Genomic DNA, 25,503 nt, shown 5'->3' with positions numbered 1-25,503 from the left:
GGGATCTAGAGGTTGACAACATGTCTTCTTAACGGGAGTCCAGGAGCTCATCTCCACAAATGGACTTTTCAGGATCCTTGGGTGGCTCCGTAGTTTGAAACCAATTCTGGTTATCGCTTCTCGGCCTTTTGGCTAAGATCAAGTGTAGTATCTGTTCTTATCAGTTTAATATCTGATACGTCCCCTATCTGGGGACCATATATTAAATGGATTTTTAGAACAGGGAGATGGAAAAAGAGCTTGCTCTGTCCACTCCACGCATTGACCTGGTATTGCAGTATCTCCAGGACCGGTGCACCCCTTCTTTAATGCAGTTTCTAAAATCAGAAAGAATTGAATTCAATGTTTTTTGTTCATTTTGCTTGTTTGTCGGATTTTGGGATGGACTCTTTGGCTTTGCTTTTCTTCTCCTCATTGGATTTTTCATGTTCAAAGTTGCAGAAGCCAGATTACAAGCTCATTTTGGTTCAACTTCAGCAACTGTGCATTGCATTGCCATGTAATGTGATGCAATGCTATCTTTCTAGCTCTCCCTTTTTACTTCCTTTTGGATAAACAGACATATTAGGCAAGCATTTTGGAGCTTTCACCTAAATAACTACAGGTGGTGAGATAAGCTGCACAATATAATTGACCTTTCAGTATATTGTTGCACACACACCATCTATTTAGCAAATGCCCTTGTTATCAACAGCAGCCTTTTAAACTCACCTGAGCTAACAGGTATGTGCGCTGGTTACTCTGCTGCGCTTAAAATTTCTTTTTTGGTTTGCTACAATGCCTTTTCTGAAACGTTGTCTCCTTCTGCTGGAACACTGACTTCTTTCATTTAATGCCTGCAGACTATAAAAGAGAACCCAACCCAAAAAGTTTGGTTGATTAGTCTGTGGCATTCTGTTAAACTGTTGCTTATGGCGGTCTCTGTGAGCTTCTCAGCGACATTCAGCCAGCCAGGTATCCTGCCTGCAGTAGATGGAATGTGGCAATGGAACGCTGGCTGCGCGTGTCATAATAGGCTCTGAGCCTTTATATACCTGTGCACAGCAGCAGCCACCTTCAGTCTGCTGCTGGACAGCCAGCAGCAGCAGCAGCAGGAGAGGTATGTAATCAGGAGCCCTCCTGCTAAGGGTAGACAGCTGCTCGTTCCACCCCACCCCCCGCCTTAATTGGTTCTCCTCCCTTCCAACGGTGTTGAGGCGGGTGGGAACAGCAGGGGGTGAAGGTGCTGTGTTTAAAGAGGTGGAGTTATGCAGATCTAAAACGCGTGGATTGCAGCAGCAGCAAGCCGAAAAGTGCAGGCATGTAAGGGATCTAGAGGTTGACAACATGTCTTCTTAACGGGAGTCCAGGAGCTCATCTCCACAAATGGACTTTTCAGGATCCTTGGGTGGCTCCGTAGTTTGAAACCAATTCTGGTTATCGCTTCTCGGCCTTTTGGCTAAGATCAAGTGTAGTATCTGTTCTTATCAGTTTAATATCTGATACGTCCCCTATCTGGGGACCATATATTAAATGGATTTTTAGAACAGGGAGATGGAAAAAGAGCTTGCTCTGTCCACTCCACGCATTGACCTGGTATTGCAGTATCTCCAGGACCGGTGCACCCCTTCTTTAATGCAGTTTCTAAAATCAGAAAGAATTGAATTCAATGTTTTTTGTTCATTTTGCTTGTTTGTCGGATTTTGGGATGGACTCTTTGGCTTTGCTTTTCTTCTCCTCATTGGATTTTTCATGTTCAAAGTTGCAGAAGCCAGATTACAAGCTCATTTTGGTTCAACTTCAGCAACTGTGCATTGCATTGCCATGTAATGTGATGCAATGCTATCTTTCTAGCTCTCCCTTTTTACTTCCTTTTGGATAAACAGACATATTAGGCAAGCATTTTGGAGCTTTCACCTAAATAACTACAGGTGGTAAGATAAGCTGCACAATATAATTGACCTTTCAGTATATTGTTGCACACACACCATCTATTTAGCAAATGCCCTTGTTATCAACAGCAGCCTTTTAAACTCACCTGAGCTAACAGGTATGTGCGCTGGTTACTCTGCTGCGCTTAAAATTTCTTTTTTGGTTTGCTACAATGCCTTTTCTGAAACGTTGTCTCCTTCTGCTGGAACACTGACTTCTTTCATTTAATGCCTGCAGACTATAAAAGAGAACCCAACCCAAAAAGTTTGGTTGATTAGTCTGTGGCATTCTGTTAAACTGTTGCTTATGGCGGTCTCTGTGAGCTTCTCAGCGACATTCAGCCAGCCAGGTATCCTGCCTGCAGTAGATGGAATGTGGCAATGGAACGCTGGCTGCGCGTGTCATAATAGGCTCTGAGCCTTTATATACCTGTGCACAGCAGCAGCCACCTTCAGTCTGCTGCTGGACAGCCAACAGCAGCAGCAGCAGCAGGAGAGGTATGTAATCAGGAGCCCTCCTGCTAAGGGTAGACAGCTGCTCGTTCCACCCCACCCCCCGCCTTAATTGGTTCTCCTCCCTTCCAACGGTGTTGAGGCGGGTGGGAACAGCAGGGGGTGAAGGTGCTGTGTTTAAAGAGGTGGAGTTATGCAGATCTAAAACGCGTGGATTGCAGCAGCAACAAGCCGAAAAGTGCAGGCATGTAAGGGATCTAGAGGTTGACAACATGTCTTCTTAACGGGAGTCCAGGAGCTCATCTCCACAAATGGACTTTTCAGGATCCTTGGGTGGCTCCGTAGTTTGAAACCAATTCTGGTTATCGCTTCTCGGCCTTTTGGCTAAGATCAAGTGTAGTATCTGTTCTTATCAGTTTAATATCTGATACGTCCCCTATCTGGGGACCATATATTAAATGGATTTTTAGAACAGGGAGATGGAAAAAGAGCTTGCTCTGTCCACTCCACGCATTGACCTGGTATTGCAGTATCTCCAGGACCGGTGCACCCCTTCTTTAATGCAGTTTCTAAAATCAGAAAGAATTGAATTCAATGTTTTTTGTTCATTTTGCTTGTTTGTCGGATTTTGGGATGGACTCTTTGGCTTTGCTTTTCTTCTCCTCATTGGATTTTTCATGTTCAAAGTTGCAGAAGCCAGATTACAAGCTCATTTTGGTTCAACTTCAGCAACTGTGCATTGCATTGCCATGTAATGTGATGCAATGCTATCTTTCTAGCTCTCCCTTTTTACTTCCTTTTGGATAAACAGACATATTAGGCAAGCATTTTGGAGCTTTCACCTAAATAACTACAGGTGGTGAGATAAGCTGCACAATATAATTGACCTTTCAGTATATTGTTGCACACACACCATCTATTTAGCAAATGCCCTTGTTATCAACAGCAGCCTTTTAAACTCACCTGAGCTAACAGGTATGTGCGCTGGTTACTCTGCTGCGCTTAAAATTTCTTTTTTGGTTTGCTACAATGCCTTTTCTGAAACGTTGTCTCCTTCTGCTGGAACACTGACTTCTTTCATTTAATGCCTGCAGACTATAAAAGAGAACCCAACCCAAAAAGTTTGGTTGATTAGTCTGTGGCATTCTGTTAAACTGTTGCTTATGGCGGTCTCTGTGAGCTTCTCAGCGACATTCAGCCAGCCAGGTATCCTGCCTGCAGTAGATGGAATGTGGCAATGGAACGCTGGCTGCGCGTGTCATAATAGGCTCTGAGCCTTTATATACCTGTGCACAGCAGCAGCCACCTTCAGTCTGCTGCTGGACAGCCAGCAGCAGCAGCAGCAGCAGGAGAGGTATGTAATCAGGAGCCCTCCTGCTAAGGGTAGACAGCTGCTCGTTCCACCCCACCCCCCGCCTTAATTGGTTCTCCTCCCTTCCAACGGTGTTGAGGCGGGTGGGAACAGCAGGGGGTGAAGGTGCTGTGTTTAAAGAGGTGGAGTTATGCAGATCTAAAACGCGTGGATTGCAGCAGCAGCAAGCCGAAAAGTGCAGGCATGTAAGGGATCTAGAGGTTGACAACATGTCTTCTTAACGGGAGTCCAGGAGCTCATCTCCACAAATGGACTTTTCAGGATCCATGGGTGGCTCCGTAGTTTGAAACCAATTCTGGTTATCGCTTCTCGGCCTTTTGGCTAAGATCAAGTGTAGTATCTGTTCTTATCAGTTTAATATCTGATACGTCCCCTATCTGGGGACCATATATTAAATGGATTTTTAGAACAGGGAGATGGAAAAAGAGCTTGCTCTGTCCACTCCACGCATTGACCTGGTATTGCAGTATCTCCAGGACCGGTGCACCCCTTCTTTAATGCAGTTTCTAAAATCAGAAAGAATTGAATTCAATGTTTTTTGTTCATTTTGCTTGTTTGTCGGATTTTGGGATGGACTCTTTGGCTTTGCTTTTCTTCTCCTCATTGGATTTTTCATGTTCAAAGTTGCAGAAGCCAGATTACAAGCTCATTTTGGTTCAACTTCAGCAACTGTGCATTGCATTGCCATGTAATGTGATGCAATGCTATCTTTCTAGCTCTCCCTTTTTACTTCCTTTTGGATAAACAGACATATTAGGCAAGCATTTTGGAGCTTTCACCTAAATAACTACAGGTGGTGAGATAAGCTGCACAATATAATTGACCTTTCAGTATATTGTTGCACACACACCATCTATTTAGCAAATGCCCTTGTTATCAACAGCAGCCTTTTAAACTCACCTGAGCTAACAGGTATGTGCGCTGGTTACTCTGCTGCGCTTAAAATTTCTTTTTTGGTTTGCTACAATGCCTTTTCTGAAACGTTGTCTCCTTCTGCTGGAACACTGACTTCTTTCATTTAATGCCTGCAGACTATAAAAGAGAACCCAACCCAAAAAGTTTGGTTGATTAGTCTGTGGCATTCTGTTAAACTGTTGCTTATGGCGGTCTCTGTGAGCTTCTCAGCGACATTCAGCCAGCCAGGTATCCTGCCTGCAGTAGATGGAATGTGGCAATGGAACGCTGGCTGCGCGTGTCATAATAGGCTCTGAGCCTTTATATACCTGTGCACAGCAGCAGCCACCTTCAGTCTGCTGCTGGACAGCCAGCAGCAGCAGCAGCAGGAGAGGTATGTAATCAGGAGCCCTCCTGCTAAGGGTAGACAGCTGCTCGTTCCACCCCACCCCCCGCCTTAATTGGTTCTCCTCCCTTCCAACGGTGTTGAGGCAGGTGGGAACAGCAGGGGGTGAAGGTGCTGTGTTTAAAGAGGTGGAGTTATGCAGATCTAAAACGCGTGGATTGCAGCAGCAGCAAGCCGAAAAGTGCAGGCATGTAAGGGATCTAGAGGTTGACAACATGTCTTCTTAACGGGAGTCCAGGAGCTCATCTCCACAAATGGACTTTTCAGGATCCTTGGGTGGCTCCGTAGTTTGAAACCAATTCTGGTTATTGCTTCTCGGCCTTTTGGCTAAGATCAAGTGTAGTATCTGTTCTTATCAGTTTAATATCTGATACGTCCCCTATCTGGGGACCATATATTAAATGGATTTTTAGAACAGGGAGATGGAAAAAGAGCTTGCTCTGTCCACTCCACGCATTGACCTGGTATTGCAGTATCTCCAGGACCGGTGCACCCCTTCTTTAATGCAGTTTCTAAAATCAGAAAGAATTGAATTCAATGTTTTTTGTTCATTTTGCTTGTTTGTCGGATTTTGGGATGGACTCTTTGGCTTTGCTTTTCTTCTCCTCATTGGATTTTTCATGTTCAAAGTTGCAGAAGCCAGATTACAAGCTCATTTTGGTTCAACTTCAGCAACTCTGCATTGCATTGCCATGTAATGTGATGCAATGCTATCTTTCTAGCTCTCCCTTTTTACTTCCTTTTGGATAAACAGACATATTAGGCAAGCATTTTGGAGCTTTCACCTAAATAACTACAGGTGGTGAGATAAGCTGCACAATATAATTGACCTTTCAGTATATTGTTGCACACACACCATCTATTTAGCAAATGCCCTTGTTATCAACAGCAGCCTTTTAAACTCACCTGAGCTAACAGGTATGTGCGCTGGTTACTCTGCTGCGCTTAAAATTTCTTTTTTGGTTTGCTACAATGCCTTTTCTGAAACGTTGTCTCCTTCTGCTGGAACACTGACTTCTTTCATTTAATGCCTGCAGACTATAAAAGAGAACCCAACCCAAAAAGTTTGGTTGATTAGTCTGTGGCATTCTGTTAAACTGTTGCTTATGGCGGTCTCTGTGAGCTTCTCAGCGACATTCAGCCAGCCAGGTATCCTGCCTGCAGTAGATGGAATGTGGCAATGGAACGCTGGCTGCGCGTGTCATAATAGGCTCTGAGCCTTTATATACCTGTGCACAGCAGCAGCCACCTTCAGTCTGCTGCTGGACAGCCAGCAGCAGCAGCAGCAGCAGGAGAGGTATGTAATCAGGAGCCCTCCTGCTAAGGGTAGACAGCTGCTCGTTCCACCCCACCCCCCGCCTTAATTGGTTCTCCTCCCTTCCAACGGTGTTGAGGCGGGTGGGAACAGCAGGGGGTGAAGGTGCTGTGTTTAAAGAGGTGGAGTTATGCAGATCTAAAACGCGTGGATTGCAGCAGCAGCAAGCCGAAAAGTGCAGGCATGTAAGGGATCTAGAGGTTGACAACATGTCTTCTTAACGGGAGTCCAGGAGCTCATCTCCACAAATGGACTTTTCAGGATCCTTGGGTGGCTCCGTAGTTTGAAACCAATTCTGGTTATCGCTTCTCGGCCTTTTGGCTAAGATCAAGTGTAGTATCTGTTCTTATCAGTTTAATATCTGATACGTCCCCTATCTGGGGACCATATATTAAATGGATTTTTAGAACAGGGAGATGGAAAAAGAGCTTGCTCTATCCATTCCACGCATTGACCTGGTATTGCAGTATCTCCAGGACCGGTGCACCCCTTCTTTAATGCAGTTTCTAAAATCAGAAAGAATTGAATTCAATGTTTTTTGTTCATTTTGCTTGTTTGTCGGATTTTGGGATGGACTCTTTGGCTTTGCTTTTCTTCTCCTCATTGGATTTTTCATGTTCAAAGTTGCAGAAGCCAGATTACAAGCTCATTTTGGTTCAACTTCAGCAACTGTGCATTGCATTGCCATGTAATGTGATGCAATGCTATCTTTCTAGCTCTCCCTTTTTACTTCCTTTTGGATAAACAGACATATTAGGCAAGCATTTTGGAGCTTTCACCTAAATAACTACAGGTGGTGAGATAAGCTGCACAATATAATTGACCTTTCAGTATATTGTTGCACACACACCATCTATTTAGCAAATGCCCTTGTTATCAACAGCAGCCTTTTAAACTCACCTGAGCTAACAGGTATGTGCGCTGGTTACTCTGCTGCGCTTAAAATTTCTTTTTTGGTTTGCTACAATGCCTTTTCTGAAACGTTGTCTCCTTCTGCTGGAACACTGACTTCTTTCATTTAATGCCTGCAGACTATAAAAGAGAACCCAACCCAAAAAGTTTGGTTGATTAGTCTGTGGCATTCTGTTAAACTGTTGCTTATGGCGGTCTCTGTGAGCTTCTCAGCGACATTCAGCCAGCCAGGTATCCTGCCTGCAGTAGATGGAATGTGGCAATGGAACGCTGGCTGCGCGTGTCATAATAGGCTCTGAGCCTTTATATACCTGTGCACAGCAGCAGCCACCTTCAGTCTGCTGCTGGACAGCCAGCAGCAGCAGCAGCAGGAGAGGTATGTAATCAGGAGCCCTCCTGCTAAGGGTAGACAGCTGCTCGTTCCACCCCACCCCCCGCCTTAATTGGTTCTCCTCCCTTCCAACGGTGTTGAGGCGGGTGGGAACAGCAGGGGGTGAAGGTGCTGTGTTTAAAGAGGTGGAGTTATGCAGATCTAAAACGCGTGGATTGCAGCAGCAGCAAGCCGAAAAGTGCAGGCATGTAAGGGATCTAGAGGTTGACAACATGTCTTCTTAACGGGAGTCCAGGAGCTCATCTCCACAAATGGACTTTTCAGGATCCTTGGGTGGCTCCGTAGTTTGAACCCAATTCTGGTTATCGCTTCTCGGCCTTTTGGCTAAGATCAAGTGTAGTATCTGTTCTTATCAGTTTAATATCTGATACGTCCCCTATCTGGGGACCATATATTAAATGGATTTTTAGAACAGGGAGATGGAAAAAGAGCTTGCTCTGTCCACTCCACGCATTGACCTGGTATTGCAGTATCTCCAGGACCGGTGCACCCCTTCTTTAATGCAGTTTCTAAAATCAGAAAGAATTGAATTCAATGTTTTTTGTTCATTTTGCTTGTTTGTCGGATTTTGGGATGGACTCTTTGGCTTTGCTTTTCTTCTCCTCATTGGATTTTTCATGTTCAAAGTTGCAGAAGCCAGATTACAAGCTCATTTTGGTTCAACTTCAGCAACTCTGCATTGCATTGCCATGTAATGTGATGCAATGCTATCTTTCTAGCTCTCCCTTTTTACTTCCTTTTGGATAAACAGACATATTAGGCAAGCATTTTGGAGCTTTCACCTAAATAACTACAGGTGGTGAGATAAGCTGCACAATATAATTGACCTTTCAGTATATTGTTGCACACACACCATCTATTTAGCAAATGCCCTTGTTATCAACAGCAGCCTTTTAAACTCACCTGAGCTAACAGGTATGTGCGCTGGTTACTCTGCTGCGCTTAAAATTTCTTTTTTGGTTTGCTACAATGCCTTTTCTGAAACGTTGTCTCCTTCTGCTGGAACACTGACTTCTTTCATTTAATGCCTGCAGACTATAAAAGAGAACCCAACCCAAAAAGTTTGGTTGATTAGTCTGTGGCATTCTGTTAAACTGTTGCTTATGGCGGTCTCTGTGAGCTTCTCAGCGACATTCAGCCAGCCAGGTATCCTGCCTGCAGTAGATGGAATGTGGCAATGGAACGCTGGCTGCGCGTGTCATAATAGGCTCTGAGCCTTTATATACCTGTGCACAGCAGCAGCCACCTTCAGTCTGCTGCTGGACAGCCAGCAGCAGCAGCAGCAGGAGAGGTATGTAATCAGGAGCCCTCCTGCTAAGGGTAGACAGCTGCTCGTTCCACCCCACCCCCCACCTTAATTGGTTCTCCTCCCTTCCAACGGTGTTGAGGCGGGTGGGAACAGCAGGGGGTGAAGGTGCTGTGTTTAAAGAGGTGGAGTTATGCAGATCTAAAACGCGTGGATTGCAGCAGCAGCAAGCCGAAAAGTGCAGGCATGTAAGGGATCTAGAGGTTGACAACATGTCTTCTTAACGGGAGTCCAGGAGCTCATCTCCACAAATGGACTTTTCAGGATCCTTGGGTGGCTCCGTAGTTTGAAACCAATTCTGGTTATCGCTTCTCGGCCTTTTGGCTAAGATCAAGTGTAGTATCTGTTCTTATCAGTTTAATATCTGATACGTCCCCTATCTGGGGACCATATATTAAATGGATTTTTAGAACAGGGAGATGGAAAAAGAGCTTGCTCTGTCCACTCCACGCATTGACCTGGTATTGCAGTATCTCCAGGACCGGTGCACCCCTTCTTTAATGCAGTTTCTAAAATCAGAAAGAATTGAATTCAATGTTTTTTGTTCATTTTGCTTGTTTGTCGGATTTTGGGATGGACTCTTTGGCTTTGCTTTTCTTCTCCTCATTGGATTTTTCATGTTCAAAGTTGCAGAAGCCAGATTACAAGCTCATTTTGGTTCAACTTCAGCAACTGTGCATTGCATTGCCATGTAATGTGATGCAATGCTATCTTTCTAGCTCTCCCTTTTTACTTCCTTTTGGATAAACAGACATATTAGGCAAGCATTTTGGAGCTTTCACCTAAATAACTACAGGTGGTGAGATAAGTTGCACAATATAATTGACCTTTCAGTATATTGTTGCACACACACCATCTATTTAGCAAATGCCCTTGTTATCAACAGCAGCCTTTTAAACTCACCTGAGCTAACAGGTATGTGCGCTGGTTACTCTGCTGCGCTTAAAATTTCTTTTTTGGTTTGCTACAATGCCTTTTCTGAAACGTTGTCTCCTTCTGCTGGAACACTGACTTCTTTCATTTAATGCCTGCAGACTATAAAAGAGAACCCAACCCAAAAAGTTTGGTTGATTAGTCTGTGGCATTCTGTTAAACTGTTGCTTATGGCGGTCTCTGTGAGCTTCTCAGCGACATTCAGCCAGCCAGGTATCCTGCCTGCAGTAGATGGAATGTGGCAATGGAACGCTGGCTGCGCGTGTCATAATAGGCTCTGAGCCTTTATATACCTGTGCACAGCAGCAGCCACCTTCAGTCTGCTGCTGGACAGCCAGCAGCAGCAGCAGCAGGAGAGGTATGTAATCAGGAGCCCTCCTGCTAAGGGTAGACAGCTGCTCGTTCCACCCCACCCCCCGCCTTAATTGGTTCTCCTCCCTTCCAACGGTGTTGAGGCGGGTGGGAACAGCAGGGGGTGAAGGTGCTGTGTTTAAAGAGGTGGAGTTATGCAGATCTAAAACGCGTGGATTGCAGCAGCAGCAAGCCGAAAAGTGCAGGCATGTAAGGGATCTAGAGGTTGACAACATGTCTTCTTAACGGGAGTCCAGGAGCTCATCTCCACAAATGGACTTTTCAGGATCCTTGGGTGGCTCCGTAGTTTGAAACCAATTCTGGTTATCGCTTCTCGGCCTTTTGGCTAAGATCAAGTGTAGTATCTGCTCTTATCAGTTTAATATCTGATACGTCCCCTATCTGGGGACCATATATTAAATGGATTTTTAGAACAGGGAGATGGAAAAAGAGCTTGCTCTGTCCACTCCACGCATTGACCTGGTATTGCAGTATCTCCAGGACCGGTGCACCCCTTCTTTAATGCAGTTTCTAAAATCAGAAAGAATTGAATTCAATGTTTTTTGTTCATTTTGCTTGTTTGTCGGATTTTGGGATGGACTCTTTGGCTTTGCTTTTCTTCTCCTCATTGGATTTTTCATGTTCAAAGTTGCAGAAGCCAGATTACAAGCTCATTTTGGTTCAACTTCAGCAACTGTGCATTGCATTGCCATGTAATGTGATGCAATGCTATCTTTCTAGCTCTCCCTTTTTACTTCCTTTTGGATAAACAGACATATTAGGCAAGCATTTTGGAGCTTTCACCTAAATAACTACAGGTGGTGAGATAAGCTGCACAATATAATTGACCTTTCAGTATATTGTTGCACACACACCATCTATTTAGCAAATGCCCTTGTTATCAACAGCAGCCTTTTAAACTCACCTGAGCTAACAGGTATGTGCGCTGGTTACTCTGCTGCGCTTAAAATTTCTTTTTTGGTTTGCTACAATGCCTTTTCTGAAACGTTGTCTCCTTCTGCTGGAACACTGACTTCTTTCATTTAATGCCTGCAGACTATAAAAGAGAACCCAACCCAAAAAGTTTGGTTGATTAGTCTGTGGCATTCTGTTAAACTGTTGCTTATGGCGGTCTCTGTGAGCTTCTCAGCGACATTCAGCAAGCCAGGTATCCTGCCTGCAGTAGATGGAATGTGGCAATGGAACGCTGGCTGCGCGTGTCATAATAGGCTCTGAGCCTTTATATACCTGTGCACAGCAGCAGCCACCTTCAGTCTGCTGCTGGACAGCCAGCAGCAGCAGCAGCAGGAGAGGTATGTAATCAGGAGCCCTCCTGCTAAGGGTAGACAGCTGCTCGTTCCACCCCACCCCCCGCCTTAATTGGTTCTCCTCCCTTCCAACGGTGTTGAGGCGGGTGGGAACAGCAGGGGGTGAAGGTGCTGTGTTTAAAGAGGTGGAGTTATGCAGATCTAAAACGCGTGGATTGCAGCAGCAGCAAGCCGAAAAGTGTAGGCATGTAAGGGATCTAGAGGTTGACAACATGTCTTCTTAACGGGAGTCCAGGAGCTCATCTCCACAAATGGACTTTTCAGGATCCTTGGGTGGCTCCGTAGTTTGAAACCAATTCTGGTTATCGCTTCTCGGCCTTTTGGCTAAGATCAAGTGTAGTATCTGTTCTTATCAGTTTAATATCTGATACGTCCCCTATCTGGGGACCATATATTAAATGGATTTTTAGAACAGGGAGATGGAAAAAGAGCTTGCTCTGTCCACTCCACGCATTGACCTGGTATTGCAGTATCTCCAGGACCGGTGCACCCCTTCTTTAATGCAGTTTCTAAAATCAGAAAGAATTGAATTCAATGTTTTTTGTTCATTTTGCTTGTTTGTCGGATTTTGGGATGGACTCTTTGGCTTTGCTTTTCTTCTCCTCATTGGATTTTTCATGTTCAAAGTTGCAGAAGCCAGATTACAAGCTCATTTTGGTTCAACTTCAGCAACTCTGCATTGCATTGCCATGTAATGTGATGCAATGCTATCTTTCTAGCTCTCCCTTTTTACTTCCTTTTGGATAAACAGACATATTAGGCAAGCATTTTGGAGCTTTCACCTAAATAACTACAGGTGGTGAGATAAGCTGCACAATATAATTTACCTTTCAGTATATTGTTGCACACACACCATCTATTTAGCAAATGCCCTTGTTATCAACAGCAGCCTTTTAAACTCACCTGAGCTAACAGGTATGTGCGCTGGTTACTCTGCTGCGCTTAAAATTTCTTTTTTGGTTTGCTACAATGCCTTTTCTGAAACGTTGTCTCCTTCTGCTGGAACACTGACTTCTTTCATTTAATGCCTGCAGACTATAAAAGAGAACCCAACCCAAAAAGTTTGGTTGATTAGTCTGTGGCATTCTGTTAAACTGTTGCTTATGGCGGTCTCTGTGAGCTTCTCAGCGACATTCAGCCAGCCAGGTATCCTGCCTGCAGTAGATGGAATGTGGCAATGGAACGCTGGCTGCGCCTGTCATAATAGGCTCTGAGCCTTTATATACCTGTGCACAGCAGCAGCCACCTTCAGTCTGCTGCTGGACAGCCAGCAGCAGCAGCAGCAGCAGGAGAGGTATGTAATCAGGAGCCCTCCTGCTAAGGGTAGACAGCTGCTCGTTCCACCCCACCCCCCGCCTTAATTGGTTCTCCTCCCTTCCAACGGTGTTGAGGCGGGTGGGAACAGCAGGGGGTGAAGGTGCTGTGTTTAAAGAGGTGGAGTTATGCAGATCTAAAACGCGTGGATTGCAGCAGCAGCAAGCCGAAAAGTGCAGGCATGTAAGGGATCTAGAGGTTGACAACATGTCTTCTTAACGGGAGTCCAGGAGCTCATCTCCACAAATGGACTTTTCAGGATCCTTGGGTGGCTCCGTAGTTTGAAACCAATTCTGGTTATCGCTTCTCGGCCTTTTGGCTAAGATCAAGTGTAGTATCTGTTCTTATCAGTTTAATATCTGATACGTCCCCTATCTGGGGACCATATATTAAATGGATTTTTAGAACAGGGAGATGGAAAAAGAGCTTGCTCTGTCCACTCCACGCATTGACCTGGTATTGCAGTATCTCCAGGACCGGTGCACCCCTTCTTTAATGCAGTTTCTAAAATCAGAAAGAATTGAATTCAATGTTTTTTGTTCATTTTGCTTGTTTGTCGGATTTTGGGATGGACTCTTTGGCTTTGCTTTTCTTCTCCTCATTGGATTTTTCATGTTCAAAGTTGCAGAAGCCAGATTACAAGCTCATTTTGGTTCAACTTCAGCAACTCTGCATTGCATTGCCATGTAATGTGATGCAATGCTATCTTTCTAGCTCTCCCTTTTTACTTCCTTTTGGATAAACAGACATATTAGGCAAGCATTTTGGAGCTTTCACCTAAATAACTACAGGTGGTGAGATAAGCTGCACAATATAATTGACCTTTCAGTATATTGTTGCACACACACCATCTATTTAGCAAATGCCCTTGTTATCAACAGCAGCCTTTTAAACTCACCTGAGCTAACAGGTATGTGCGCTGGTTACTCTGCTGCGCTTAAAATTTCTTTTTTGGTTTGCTACAATGCCTTTTCTGAAACGTTGTCTCCTTCTGCTGGAACACTGACTTCTTTCATTTAATGCCTGCAGACTATAAAAGAGAACCCAACCCAAAAAGTTTGGTTGATTAGTCTGTGGCATTCTGTTAAACTGTTGCTTATGGCGGTCTCTGTGAGCTTCTCAGCGACATTCAGCCAGCCAGGTATCCTGCCTGCAGTAGATGGAATGTGGCAATGGAACGCTGGCTGCGCGTGTCATAATAGGCTCTGAGCCTTTATATACCTGTGCACAGCAGCAGCCACCTTCAGTCTGCTGCTGGACAGCCAGCAGCAGCAGCAGCAGGAGAGGTATGTAATCAGGAGCCCTCCTGCTAAGGGTAGACAGCTGCTCGTTCCACCCCACCCCCCGCCTTAATTGGTTCTCCTCCCTTCCAACGGTGTTGAGGCGGGTGGGAACAGCAGGGGGTGAAGGTGCTGTGTTTAAAGAGGTGGAGTTATGCAGATCTAAAACGCGTGGATTGCAGCAGCAGCAAGCCGAAAAGTGCAGGCATGTAAGGGATCTAGAGGTTGACAACATGTCTTCTTAACGGGAGTCCAGGAGCTCATCTCCACAAATGGACTTTTCAGGATCCTTGGGTGGCTCCGTAGTTTGAAACCAATTCTGGTTATCGCTTCTCGGCCTTTTGGCTAAGATCAAGTGTAGTATCTGTTCTTATCAGTTTAATATCTGATACGTCCCCTATCTGGGGACCATATATTAAATGGATTTTTAGAACAGGGAGATGGAAAAAGAGCTTGCTCTGTCCACTCCACGCATTGACCTGGTATTGCAGTATCTCCAGGACCGGTGCACCCCTTCTTTAATGCAGTTTCTAAAATCAGAAAGAATTGAATTCAATGTTTTTTGTTCATTTTGCTTGTTTGTCGGATTTTGGGATGGACTCTTTGGCTTTGCTTTTCTTCTCCTCATTGGATTTTTCATGTTCAAAGTTGCAGAAGCCAGATTACAAGCTCATTTTGGTTCAACTTCAGCAACTGTGCATTGCATTGCCATGTAATGTGATGCAATGCTATCTTTCTAGCTCTCCCTTTTTACTTCCTTTTGGATAAACAGACATATTAGGCAAGCATTTTGGAGCTTTCACCTAAATAACTACAGGTGGTGAGATAAGCTGCACAATATAATTGACCTTTCAGTATATTGTTGCACACACACCATCTATTTAGCAAATGCCCTTGTTATCAACAGCAGCCTTTTAAACTCACCTGAGCTAACAGGTATGTGCGCTGGTTACTCTGCTGCGCTTAAAATTTCTTTTTTGGTTTGCTACAATGTCTTTTCTGAAACGTTGTCTCCTTCTGCTGGAACACTGACTTCTTTCATTTAATGCCTGCAGACTATAAAAGAGAACCCAACCCAAAAAGTTTGGTTGATTAGTCTGTGGCATTCTGTTAAACTGTTGCTTATGGCGGTCTCTGTGAGCTTCTCAGCGACATTCAGCCAGCCAGGTATCCTGCCTGCAGTAGATGGAATGTGGCAATGGAACGCTGGCTGCGCGTGTCATAATAGGCTCTGAGCCTTTATATACCTGTGCACAGCAGCAGCCACCTTCAGTCTGCTGCTGGACAGCCAGCAGCAGCAGCAGCAGGAGAGGTATGTAATCAGGAGCCCTCCTGCTAAGGGTAGACAGCTGCTCGTTCCACCCCACCCCCCGCCTTAATTGGTTCTCCTCCCTTCCAACGGTGTTGAGGCGGGTGGGAACAGCAGGGGGTGAAGGTGCTGTGTTTAAAGAGGTGGAGTTATGCAGATCTAAAACGCGTGGATTACAGCAGCAGCAAGCCGAAAAGTGCAGGCATGTAAGGGATCTAGAGGTTGACAACATGTCTTCTTAACGGGAGTCCAGGAGCTCATCTCCACAAATGGACTTTTCAGGATCCTTGGGTGGCTCCGTAGTTTGAAACCAATTCTGGTTATCGCTTCTCGGCCTTTTGGCTAAGATCAAGTGTAGTATCTGTTCTTATCAGTTTAATATCTGATACGTCCCCTATCTGGGGACCATATATTAAATGGATTTTTAGAACAGGGAGATGGAAAAAGAGCTTGCTCTGTCCACTCCACGCATTGACCTGGTATTGCAGTATCTCCAGGACCGGTGCACCCCTTCTTTAATGCAGTTTCTAAAATCAGAAAGAATTGAATTCAATGTTTTTTGTTCATTTTGCTTGTTTGTCGGATTTTGGGATGGACTCTTTGGCTTTGCTTTTCTTCTCCTCATTGGATTTTTCATGTTCAAAGTTGCAGAAGCCAGATTACAAGCTCATTTTGGTTCAACTTCAGCAACTGTGTATTGCATTGCCATGTAATGTGATGCAATGCTATCTTTCTAGCTCTCCCTTTTTACTTCCTTTTGGATAAACAGACATATTAGGCAAGCATTTTGGAGCTTTCACCTAAATAACTACAGGTGGTGAGATAAGCTGCACAATATAATTGACCTTTCAGTATATTGTTGCACACACACCATCTATTTAGCAAATGCCCTTGTTATCAACAGCAGCCTTTTAAACTCACCTGAGCTAACAGGTATGTGCGCTGGTTACTCTGCTGCACTTAAAATTTCTTTTTTGGTTTGCTACAATGCCTTTTCTGAAACGTTGTCTCCTTCTGCTGGAACACTGACTTCTTTCATTTAATGCCTGCAGACTATAAAAGAGAACCCAACCCAAAAAGTTTGGTTGATTAGTCTGTGGCATTCTGTTAAACTGTTGCTTATGGCGGTCTCTGTGAGCTTCTCAGCGACATTCAGCCAGCCAGGTATCCTGCCTGCAGTAGATGGAATGTGGCAATGGAACGCTGGCTGCGCGTGTCATAATAGGCTCTGAGCCTTTATATACCTGTGCACAGCAGCAGCCACCTTCAGTCTGCTGCTGGACAGCCAGCAGCAGCAGCAGCAGGAGAGGTATGTAATCAGGAGCCCTCCTGCTAAGGGTAGACAGCTGCTCGTTCCACCCCACCCCCCGCCTTAATTGGTTCTCCTCCCTTCCAACGGTGTTGAGGCGGGTGGGAACAGCAGGGGGTGAAGGTGCTGTGTTTAAAGAGGTGGAGTTATGCAGATCTAAAACGCGTGGATTGCAGCAGCAGCAAGCCGAAAAGTGCAGGCATGTAAGGGATCTAGAGGTTGACAACATGTCTTCTTAACGGGAGTCCAGGAGCTCATCTCCACAAATGGACTTTTCAGGATCCTTGGGTGGCTCCGTAGTTTGAAACCAATTCTGGTTATCGCTTCTCGGCCTTTTGGCTAAGATCAAGTGTAGTATCTGTTCTTATCAGTTTAATATCTGATACGTCCCCTATCTGGGGACCATATATTAAATGGATTTTTAGAACAGGGAGATGGAAAAAGAGCTTGCTCTGTCCACTCCACGCATTGACCTGGTATTGCAGTATCTCCAGGACCGGTGCACCCCTTCTTTAATGCAGTTTCTAAAATCAGAAAGAATTGAATTCAATGTTTTTTGTTCATTTTGCTTGTTTGTCGGATTTTGGGATGGACTCTTTGGCTTTGCTTTTCTTCTCCTCATTGGATTTTTCATGTTCAACGTTGCAGAAGCCAGATTACAAGCTCATTTTGGTTCAACTTCAGCAACTGTGCATTGCATTGCCATGTAATGTGATGCAATGCTATCTTTCTAGCTCTCCCTTTTTACTTCCTTTTGGATAAACAGACATATTAGGCAAGCATTTTGGAGCTTTCACCTAAATAACTACAGGTGGTGAGATAAGCTGCACAATATAATTGACCTTTCAGTATATTGTTGCACACACACCATCTATTTAGCAAATGCCCTTGTTATCAACAGCAGCCTTTTAAACTCACCTGAGCTAACAGGTATGTGCGCTGGTTACTCTGCTGCGCTTAAAATTTCTTTTTTGGCTTGCTACAATGCCTTTTCTGAAACGTTGTCTCCTTCTGCTGGAACACTGACTTCTTTTATTTAATGCCTGCAGACTATAAAAGAGAACCCAACCCAAAAAGTTTGGTTGATTAGTCTGTGGCATTCTGTTAAACTGTTGCTTATGGCGGTCTCTGTGAGCTTCTCAGCGACATTCAGCCAGCCAGGTATCCTGCCTGCAGTAGATGGAATGTGGCAATGGAACGCTGGCTGCGCGTGTCATAATAGGCTCTGAGCCTTTATATACCTGTGCACAGCAGCAGCCACCTTCAGTCTGCTGCTGGACAGCCAGCAGCAGCAGCAGCAGGAGAGGTATGTAATCAGGAGCCCTCCTGCTAAGGGTAGACAGCTGCTCGTTCCACCCCACCCCCCGCCTTAATTGGTTCTCCTCCCTTCCAACGGTGTTGAGGCGGGTGGGAACAGCAGGGGGTGAAGGTGCTGTGTTTAAAGAGGTGGAGTTATGCAGATCTAAAACGCGTGGATTGCAGCAGCAGCAAGCCGAAAAGTGCAGGCATGTAAGGGATCTAGAGGTTGACAACATGTCTTCTTAACGGGAGTCCAGGAGCTCATCTCCACAAATGGACTTTTCAGGATCCTTGGGTGGCTCCGTAGTTTGAAACCAATTCTGGTTATCGCTTCTCGGCCTTTTGGCTAAGATCAAGTGTAGTATCTGTTCTTATCAGTTTAATATCTGATACGTCCCCTATCTGGGGACCATATATTAAATGGATTTTTAGAACAGGGAGATGGAAAAAGAGCTTGCTCTGTCCACTCCACGCATTGACCTGGTATTGCAGTATCTCCAGGACCGGTGCACCCCTTCTTTAATGCAGTTTCTAAAATCAGAAAGAATTGAATTCAATGTTTTTTGTTCATTTTGCTTGTTTGTCGGATTTTGGGATGGACTCTTTGGCTTTGCTTTTCTTCTCCTCATTGGATTTTTCATGTTCAAAGTTGCAGAAGCCAGATTACAAGCTCATTTTGGTTCAACTTCAGCAACTGTGCATTGCATTGCCATGTAATGTGATGCAATGCTATCTTTCTAGCTCTCCCTTTTTACTTCCTTTTGGATAAACAGACATATTAGGCAAGCATTTTGGAGCTTTCACCTAAATAACTACAGGTGGTGAGATAAGCTGCACAATATAATTGACCTTTCAGTATATTGTTGCACACACACCATCTATTTAGCAAATGCCCTTGTTATCAACAGCAGCCTTTTAAACTCACCTGAGCTAACAGGTATGTGCGCTGGTTACTCTGCTGCGCTTAAAATTTCTTTTTTGGTTTGCTACAATGCCTTTTCTGAAACGTTGTCTCCTTCTGCTGGAACACTGACTTCTTTCATTTAATGCCTGCAGACTATAAAAGAGAACCCAACCCAAAAAGTTTGGTTGATTAGTCTGTGGCATTCTGTTAAACTGTTGCTTATGGCGGTCTCTGTGAGCTTCTCAGCGACATTCAGCCAGCCAGGTATCCTGCCTGCAGTAGATGGAATGTGGCAATGGAACGCTGGCTGCGCGTGTCATAATAGGCTCTGAGCCTTTATATACCTGTGCACAGCAGCAGCCACCTTCAGTCTGCTGCTGGACAGCCAGCAGCAGCAGCAGCAGCAGGAGAGGTATGTAATCAGGAGCCCTCCTGCTAAGGGTAGACAGCTGCTCGTTCCACCCCACCCCCCGCCTTAATTGGTTCTCCTCCCTTCCAACGGTGTTGAGGCGGGTGGGAACAGCAGGGGGTGAAGGTGCTGTGTTTAAAGAGGTGGAGTTATGCAGATCTAAAACACGTGGATTGCAGCAGCAGCAAGCCGAAAAGTGCAGGCATGTAAGGGATCTAGAGGTTGACAACATGTCTTCTTAACGGGAGTCCAGGAGCTCATCTCCACAAATGGACTTTTCAGGATCCTTGGGTGGCTCCGTAGTTTGAAACCAATTCTGGTTATCGCTTCTCGGCCTTTTGGCTAAGATCAAGTGTAGTATCTGTTCTTATCAGTTTAATATCTGATACGTCCCCTATCTGGGGACCATATATTAAATGGATTTTTAGAACAGGGAGATGGAAAAAGAGCTTGCTCTGTCCACTCCACGCATTGACCTGGTATTGCAGTATCTCCAGGACCGGTGCACCCCTTCTTTAATGCAGTTTCTAAAATCAGAAAGAATTGAATTCAATGTTTTTTGTTCATTTTGCTTGTTTGTCGGATTTTGGGATGGACTCTTTGGCTTTGCTTTTCTTCTCCTCATTGGATTTTTCATGTTCAAAGTTGCAGAAGCCAGATTACAAGCTCATTTTGGTTCAACTTCAGCAACTGTGCATTGCATTGCCATGTAATGTGATGCAATGCTATCTTTCTAGCTCTCCCTTTTTACTTCCTTTTGGATAAACAGACATATTAGGCAAGCATTTTGGAGCTTTCACCTAAATAACTACAGGTGGTGAGATAAGCTGCACAATATAATTGACCTTTCAGTATATTGTTGCACACACACCATCTATTTAGCAAATGCCCTTGTTATCAACAGCAGCCTTTTAAACTCACCTGAGCTAACAGGTATGTGCGCTGGTTACTCTGCTGCGCTTAAAATTTCTTTTTTGGTTTGCTACAATGCCTTTTCTGAAACGTTGTCTCCTTCTGCTGGAACACTGACTTCTTTCATTTAATGCCTGCAGACTATAAAAGAGAACCCAACCCAAAAAGTTTGGTTGATTAGTCTGTGGCATTCTGTTAAACTGTTGCTTATGGCGGTCTCTGTGAGCTTCTCAGCGACATTCAGCCAGCCAGGTATCCTGCCTGCAGTAGATGGAATGTGGCAATGGAACGCTGGCTGCGCGTGTCATAATAGGCTCTGAGCCTTTATATACCTGTGCACAGCAGCAGCCACCTTCAGTCTGCTGCTGGACAGCCAGCAGCAGCAGCAGCAGGAGAGGTATGTAATCAGGAGCCCTCCTGCTAAGGGTAGACAGCTGCTCGTTCCACCCCACCCCCCGCCTTAATTGGTTCTCCTCCCTTCCAACGGTGTTGAGGCGGGTGGGAACAGCAGGGGGTGAAGGTGCTGTGTTTAAAGAGGTGGAGTTATGCAGATCTAAAACGCGTGGATTGCAGCAGCAGCAAGCCGAAAAGTGCAGGCATGTAAGGGATCTAGAGGTTGACAACATGTCTTCTTAACGGGAGTCCAGGAGCTCATCTCCACAAATGGACTTTTCAGGATCCTTGGGTGGCTCCGTAGTTTGAAACCAATTCTGGTTATCGCTTCTCGGCCTTTTGGCTAAGATCAAGTGTAGTATCTGTTCTTATCAGTTTAATATCTGATACGTCCCCTATCTGGGGACCATATATTAAATGGATTTTTAGAACAGGGAGATGGAAAAAGAGCTTGCTCTGTCCACTCCACGCATTGACCTGGTATTGCAGTATCTCCAGGACCGGTGCACCCCTTCTTTAATGCAGTTTCTAAAATCAGAAAGAATTGAATTCAATGTTTTTTGTTCATTTTGCTTGTTTGTCGGATTTTGGGATGGACTCTTTGGCTTTGCTTTTCTTCTCCTCATTGGATTTTTCATGTTCAAAGTTGCAGAAGCCAGATTACAAGCTCATTTTGGTTCAACTTCAGCAACTGTGCATTGCATTGCCATGTAATGTGATGCAATGCTATCTTTCTAGCTCTCCCTTTTTACTTCCTTTTGGATAAACAGACATATTAGGCAAGCATTTTGGAGCTTTCACCTAAATAACTACAGGTGGTGAGATAAGCTGCACAATATAATTGACCTTTCAGTATATTGTTGCACACACACCATCTATTTAGCAAATGCCCTTGTTATCAACAGCAGCCTTTTAAACTCACCTGAGCTAACAGGTATGTGCGCTGGTTACTCTGCTGCGCTTAAAATTTCTTTTTTGGTTTGCTACAATGCCTTTTCTGAAACGTTGTCTCCTTCTGCTGGAACACTGACTTCTTTCATTTAATGCCTGCAGACTATAAAAGAGAACCCAACCCAAAAAGTTTGGTTGATTAGTCTGTGGCATTCTGTTAAACTGTTGCTTATGGCGGTCTCTGTGAGCTTCTCAGCGACATTCAGCCAGCCAGGTATCCTGCCTGCAGTAGATGGAATGTGGCAATGGAACGCTGGCTGCGCGTGTCATAATAGGCTCTGAGCCTTTATATACCTGTGCACAGCAGCAGCCACCTTCAGTCTGCTGCTGGACAGCCAGCAGCAGCAGCAGCAGCAGGAGAGGTATGTAATCAGGAGCCCTCCTGCTAAGGGTAGACAGCTGCTCGTTCCACCCCACCCCCCGCCTTAATTGGTTCTCCTCCCTTCCAACGGTGTTGAGGCGGGTGGGAACAGCAGGGGGTGAAGGTGCTGTGTTTAAAGAGGTGGAGTTATGCAGATCTAAAACACGTGGATTGCAGCAGCAGCAAGCCGAAAAGTGCAGGCATGTAAGGGATCTAGAGGTTGACAACATGTCTTCTTAACGGGAGTCCAGGAGCTCATCTCCACAAATGGACTTTTCAGGATCCTTGGGTGGCTCCGTAGTTTGAAACCAATTCTGGTTATCGCTTCTCGGCCTTTTGGCTAAGATCAAGTGTAGTATCTGTTCTTATCAGTTTAATATCTGATACGTCCCCTATCTGGGGACCATATATTAAATGGATTTTTAGAACAGGGAGATGGAAAAAGAGCTTGCTCTGTCCACTCCACGCATTGACCTGGTATTGCAGTATCTCCAGGACCGGTGCACCCCTTCTTTAATGCAGTTTCTAAAATCAGAAAGAATTGAATTCAATGTTTTTTGTTCATTTTGCTTGTTTGTCGGATTTTGGGATGGACTCTTTGGCTTTGCTTTTCTTCTCCTCATTGGATTTTTCATGTTCAAAGTTGCAGAAGCCAGATTACAAGCTCATTTTGGTTCAACTTCAGCAACTGTGCATTGCATTGCCATGTAATGTGATGCAATGCTATCTTTCTAGCTCTCCCTTTTTACTTCCTTTTGGATAAACAGACATATTAGGCAAGCATTTTGGAGCTTTCACCTAAATAACTACAGGTGGTGAGATAAGCTGCACAATATAATTGACCTTTCAGTATATTGTTGCACACACACCATCTATTTAGCAAATGCCCTTGTTATCAACAGCAGCCTTTTAAACTCACCTGAGCTAACAGGTATGTGCGCTGGTTACTCTGCTGCGCTTAAAATTTCTTTTTTGGTTTGCTACAATGCCTTTTCTGAAACGTTGTCTCCTTCTGCTGGAACACTGACTTCTTTCATTTAATGCCTGCAGACTATAAAAGAGAACCCAACCCAAAAAGTTTGGTTGATTAGTCTGTGGCATTCTGTTAAACTGTTGCTTATGGCGGTCTCTGTGAGCTTCTCAGCGACATTCAGCCAGCCAGGTATCCTGCCTGCAGTAGATGGAATGTGGCAATGGAACGCTGGCTGCGCGTGTCATAATAGGCTCTGAGCCTTTATATACCTGTGCACAGCAGCAGCCACCTTCAGTCTGCTGCTGGACAGCCAGCAGCAGCAGCAGCAGGAGAGGTATGTAATCAGGAGCCCTCCTGCTAAGGGTAGACAGCTGCTCGTTCCACCCCACCCCCCGCCTTAATTGGTTCTCCTCCCTTCCAACGGTGTTGGAGGCGGTGGGAACCACAGCAGGGGTGAAGGTGCTGTGTTTAAAGGAGGTGGAGTTATGCAGATCTAAAACGCGTGGATTGCAGCAAGCAGCAAGGCCAAAGTGCAGGCATGTAAGGATCATAGGGTGACAACATGTCTTCTTAACGGGAGTCCAGGAGCTCATCTCCACAAATGGACTTTTCAGGATCCTTGGTGGCTCCGTAGTTTGAAACAATTCTGGTTATCGCTTCCTCGGCTTTTGGCTAAGATCAAGTGTAGTATCTGTTCTTATCAGTTTAATATCTGATACGTCCCTATCTGGGGACCATATATTAAATGGATTTTTAGAACAGGGAGATGGAAAAGAGCTTGCTCTGTCCACTCCACGCATTGACCTGGTATTGCCAGTATCTCCAGGACCGGTGCCCCCTTCTTTAATGCAGTTTCTAAAATCAGAAGAATTGAATTCAATGTTTTTTGTCCATTTTGCTTGTTTGTCGGATTTTGGGATGGACTCTTTGGCTTTGCTTTTCTTCTCCTCATTGGATTTTTCATGTTCATAGTTGCAGAAGCCAGATTACAAGCTCATTTGGTTCAACTTCAGCAACTGTGCATTGCATTGCCATGTAATGAGATGCAATGCTATCTTTCTAGCTCTCCCTTTTTACTTCCTTTTGGATAACAGACATATTAGGCAAGCATTTTGGAGCTTTCACCTAAATAACTACAGGTGGTAAGATAAGCTGCACAATATAATGACCTTTCAGTATATTGTTGCACACACACCATCTATTTAGCAAATGCCCTTGTTATCAACAGCAGCCTTTTAAACTCACCTGAGCTAACAGGTATGTGCGCTGGTTAATCTGCTGCGCTTAAAATTTCTTTTTTGGTTTGCTAAAATGCCTTTTCTGAAACGTTGTCTCCTTCTGCTGGAACACTGACTTCTTTCATTTAATGCCTGCAGACTATAAAAGAGAACCCACCCAAAAAGTTTGGTTGAATTAGTCTGTGGCATACCTGTTAAACTGTTGCTTATGGCGGTCTCTGTGAGCTTCTCAGCGACATTCAGCCAGCCAGGTATCCTGCCTGCAGTAGATGGAATGTGGCAATGGAACGCTGGCTGCGCGTGTCATAATAGGCTCTGAGCACTTTTATATACCTGTGCACAGCAGCAGCCACCTTCAGTCTGCTGCTGGACAGCCAGGCAGCAGCAGCAGCAGCAGGAGAGGTATGTAATCAGGAGCCCTCCTGCTAAGGGTAGACAGCTGCTCGTTCCACCCCACCCCCGCCTTAATTGGTTCTCCTCCCTTCCAAAGGTGTTGAGGCGGGTGGGAACAGCAGGGGGTGAAGGTGCTGTGTTTAAAGAGGTGGGAGTTATGCAGATCTAAAACGCGTGGATTGCAGCAGCAGCAAGCCGAAAAGTGCAGGCATGTAAGGGATCTAGAGGTTGACAACATGTCTTCTTAACGGGAGTCCAGGGAGCTCATCTCCACCAAATGGACTTTTCAGGATCCTTGGGTGGCTCCGTAGTTTGAAACCAAATTCTGGTTATCGCTTCTCCGGCTTTTGGCTAAGATCAAGTGTAGTATCTGTTCTTATCAGTTTTAATATCTGATACGTCCCCTATCTGGGGACCATATATTAAATGGATTTTTAGAACAGGGAGATGGAAAAGAGCTTGCTCTGTCCACTCCACGCATTGACCTGGTATTGCAGTATCTCAGGACCGGTGCACCCCTTCTTTAATGCAGTTTTAAAAATCAGAAAAGAATTGAATTCAATGTTTTTGTTCATTTTGCTTGTTTGTCGGATTTTGGGATTGACTCTTTGGCTTTGCTTTTCTTCTCCTCCTTGGATTTTTTCATGTTCAAAGTTGCAGAAGCCAGATTACAAGCTCATTTTGTTCAACTTCCAGCAACTGTGCATTGCATTGCCATGTAATGTGATGCATGCTATCTTTCTAGCTCTCCCTTTTTACTTCCTTTTGGATAAACAGACATAATAAGGCAAGCTTTTGGAGCTTTTCCACCTAAATAACTACAGGTGGTGAGATAAGCTGCACAATATAATTGACCTTTCAGTATTTGTTGCAACACACCATCTATT

General features: G+C 44.8%; 20 non-coding genes across 20 annotated transcripts; all 20 read left to right on the top strand.

Annotated features, from left to right (window-relative positions):
- Window positions 1-112: 112 nt before the first annotated feature.
- On the top strand, window positions 113-303 carry LOC141178978 (U2 spliceosomal RNA). Its single transcript, XR_012255035.1, has one exon. It is a non-coding gene; the product is annotated as a U2 spliceosomal RNA (small nuclear RNA).
- A 1,115-nt stretch (window positions 304-1,418) lies between these two features.
- Window positions 1,419-1,609, top strand: LOC141178977 (U2 spliceosomal RNA). The gene has a single exon (XR_012255034.1). It is a non-coding gene; the product is annotated as a U2 spliceosomal RNA (small nuclear RNA).
- A 1,118-nt stretch (window positions 1,610-2,727) lies between these two features.
- On the top strand, window positions 2,728-2,918 carry LOC141178976 (U2 spliceosomal RNA). The gene has a single exon (XR_012255033.1). It is a non-coding gene; the product is annotated as a U2 spliceosomal RNA (small nuclear RNA).
- A 1,118-nt stretch (window positions 2,919-4,036) lies between these two features.
- Window positions 4,037-4,227, top strand: LOC141178975 (U2 spliceosomal RNA). Its single transcript, XR_012255032.1, has one exon. It is a non-coding gene; the product is annotated as a U2 spliceosomal RNA (small nuclear RNA).
- A 1,115-nt stretch (window positions 4,228-5,342) lies between these two features.
- On the top strand, window positions 5,343-5,533 carry LOC141179406 (U2 spliceosomal RNA). Its single transcript, XR_012255424.1, has one exon. It is a non-coding gene; the product is annotated as a U2 spliceosomal RNA (small nuclear RNA).
- A 1,118-nt stretch (window positions 5,534-6,651) lies between these two features.
- LOC141179430 (U2 spliceosomal RNA) lies at window positions 6,652-6,842 on the top strand. Its single transcript, XR_012255446.1, has one exon. It is a non-coding gene; the product is annotated as a U2 spliceosomal RNA (small nuclear RNA).
- Window positions 6,843-7,957: 1,115 nt separating this feature from the next.
- On the top strand, window positions 7,958-8,148 carry LOC141178974 (U2 spliceosomal RNA). Its single transcript, XR_012255031.1, has one exon. It is a non-coding gene; the product is annotated as a U2 spliceosomal RNA (small nuclear RNA).
- Window positions 8,149-9,263: 1,115 nt separating this feature from the next.
- On the top strand, window positions 9,264-9,454 carry LOC141178973 (U2 spliceosomal RNA). Its single transcript, XR_012255030.1, has one exon. It is a non-coding gene; the product is annotated as a U2 spliceosomal RNA (small nuclear RNA).
- A 1,115-nt stretch (window positions 9,455-10,569) lies between these two features.
- On the top strand, window positions 10,570-10,760 carry LOC141179565 (U2 spliceosomal RNA). Its single transcript, XR_012255568.1, has one exon. It is a non-coding gene; the product is annotated as a U2 spliceosomal RNA (small nuclear RNA).
- Window positions 10,761-11,875: 1,115 nt separating this feature from the next.
- On the top strand, window positions 11,876-12,066 carry LOC141178971 (U2 spliceosomal RNA). Its single transcript, XR_012255029.1, has one exon. It is a non-coding gene; the product is annotated as a U2 spliceosomal RNA (small nuclear RNA).
- A 1,118-nt stretch (window positions 12,067-13,184) lies between these two features.
- Window positions 13,185-13,375, top strand: LOC141178970 (U2 spliceosomal RNA). Its single transcript, XR_012255028.1, has one exon. It is a non-coding gene; the product is annotated as a U2 spliceosomal RNA (small nuclear RNA).
- Window positions 13,376-14,490: 1,115 nt separating this feature from the next.
- LOC141178969 (U2 spliceosomal RNA) lies at window positions 14,491-14,681 on the top strand. Its single transcript, XR_012255027.1, has one exon. It is a non-coding gene; the product is annotated as a U2 spliceosomal RNA (small nuclear RNA).
- A 1,115-nt stretch (window positions 14,682-15,796) lies between these two features.
- On the top strand, window positions 15,797-15,987 carry LOC141178968 (U2 spliceosomal RNA). Its single transcript, XR_012255026.1, has one exon. It is a non-coding gene; the product is annotated as a U2 spliceosomal RNA (small nuclear RNA).
- Window positions 15,988-17,102: 1,115 nt separating this feature from the next.
- On the top strand, window positions 17,103-17,293 carry LOC141178966 (U2 spliceosomal RNA). The gene has a single exon (XR_012255024.1). It is a non-coding gene; the product is annotated as a U2 spliceosomal RNA (small nuclear RNA).
- Window positions 17,294-18,408: 1,115 nt separating this feature from the next.
- Window positions 18,409-18,599, top strand: LOC141178965 (U2 spliceosomal RNA). The gene has a single exon (XR_012255023.1). It is a non-coding gene; the product is annotated as a U2 spliceosomal RNA (small nuclear RNA).
- A 1,118-nt stretch (window positions 18,600-19,717) lies between these two features.
- Window positions 19,718-19,908, top strand: LOC141178964 (U2 spliceosomal RNA). Its single transcript, XR_012255022.1, has one exon. It is a non-coding gene; the product is annotated as a U2 spliceosomal RNA (small nuclear RNA).
- A 1,115-nt stretch (window positions 19,909-21,023) lies between these two features.
- LOC141178963 (U2 spliceosomal RNA) lies at window positions 21,024-21,214 on the top strand. The gene has a single exon (XR_012255021.1). It is a non-coding gene; the product is annotated as a U2 spliceosomal RNA (small nuclear RNA).
- Window positions 21,215-22,332: 1,118 nt separating this feature from the next.
- LOC141178962 (U2 spliceosomal RNA) lies at window positions 22,333-22,523 on the top strand. The gene has a single exon (XR_012255020.1). It is a non-coding gene; the product is annotated as a U2 spliceosomal RNA (small nuclear RNA).
- Window positions 22,524-23,637: 1,114 nt separating this feature from the next.
- On the top strand, window positions 23,638-23,827 carry LOC141179674 (U2 spliceosomal RNA). The gene has a single exon (XR_012255667.1). It is a non-coding gene; the product is annotated as a U2 spliceosomal RNA (small nuclear RNA).
- Window positions 23,828-24,947: 1,120 nt separating this feature from the next.
- Window positions 24,948-25,137, top strand: LOC141179673 (U2 spliceosomal RNA). Its single transcript, XR_012255666.1, has one exon. It is a non-coding gene; the product is annotated as a U2 spliceosomal RNA (small nuclear RNA).
- Window positions 25,138-25,503: the final 366 nt, after the last annotated feature.

The sequence above is a fragment of the Phyllobates terribilis genome, unplaced genomic scaffold, assembly GCF_046119375.1.
Source record: "Phyllobates terribilis strain yellow unplaced genomic scaffold, ASM4611937v1 Scaffold_30__1_contigs__length_15301838, whole genome shotgun sequence".
NCBI lineage: Eukaryota > Metazoa > Chordata > Amphibia > Anura > Dendrobatidae > Phyllobates > Phyllobates terribilis.
The sequence above is the reverse complement of the archived record's forward strand: the minus strand, read 5'-3'. Positions and strand labels throughout refer to the sequence as shown.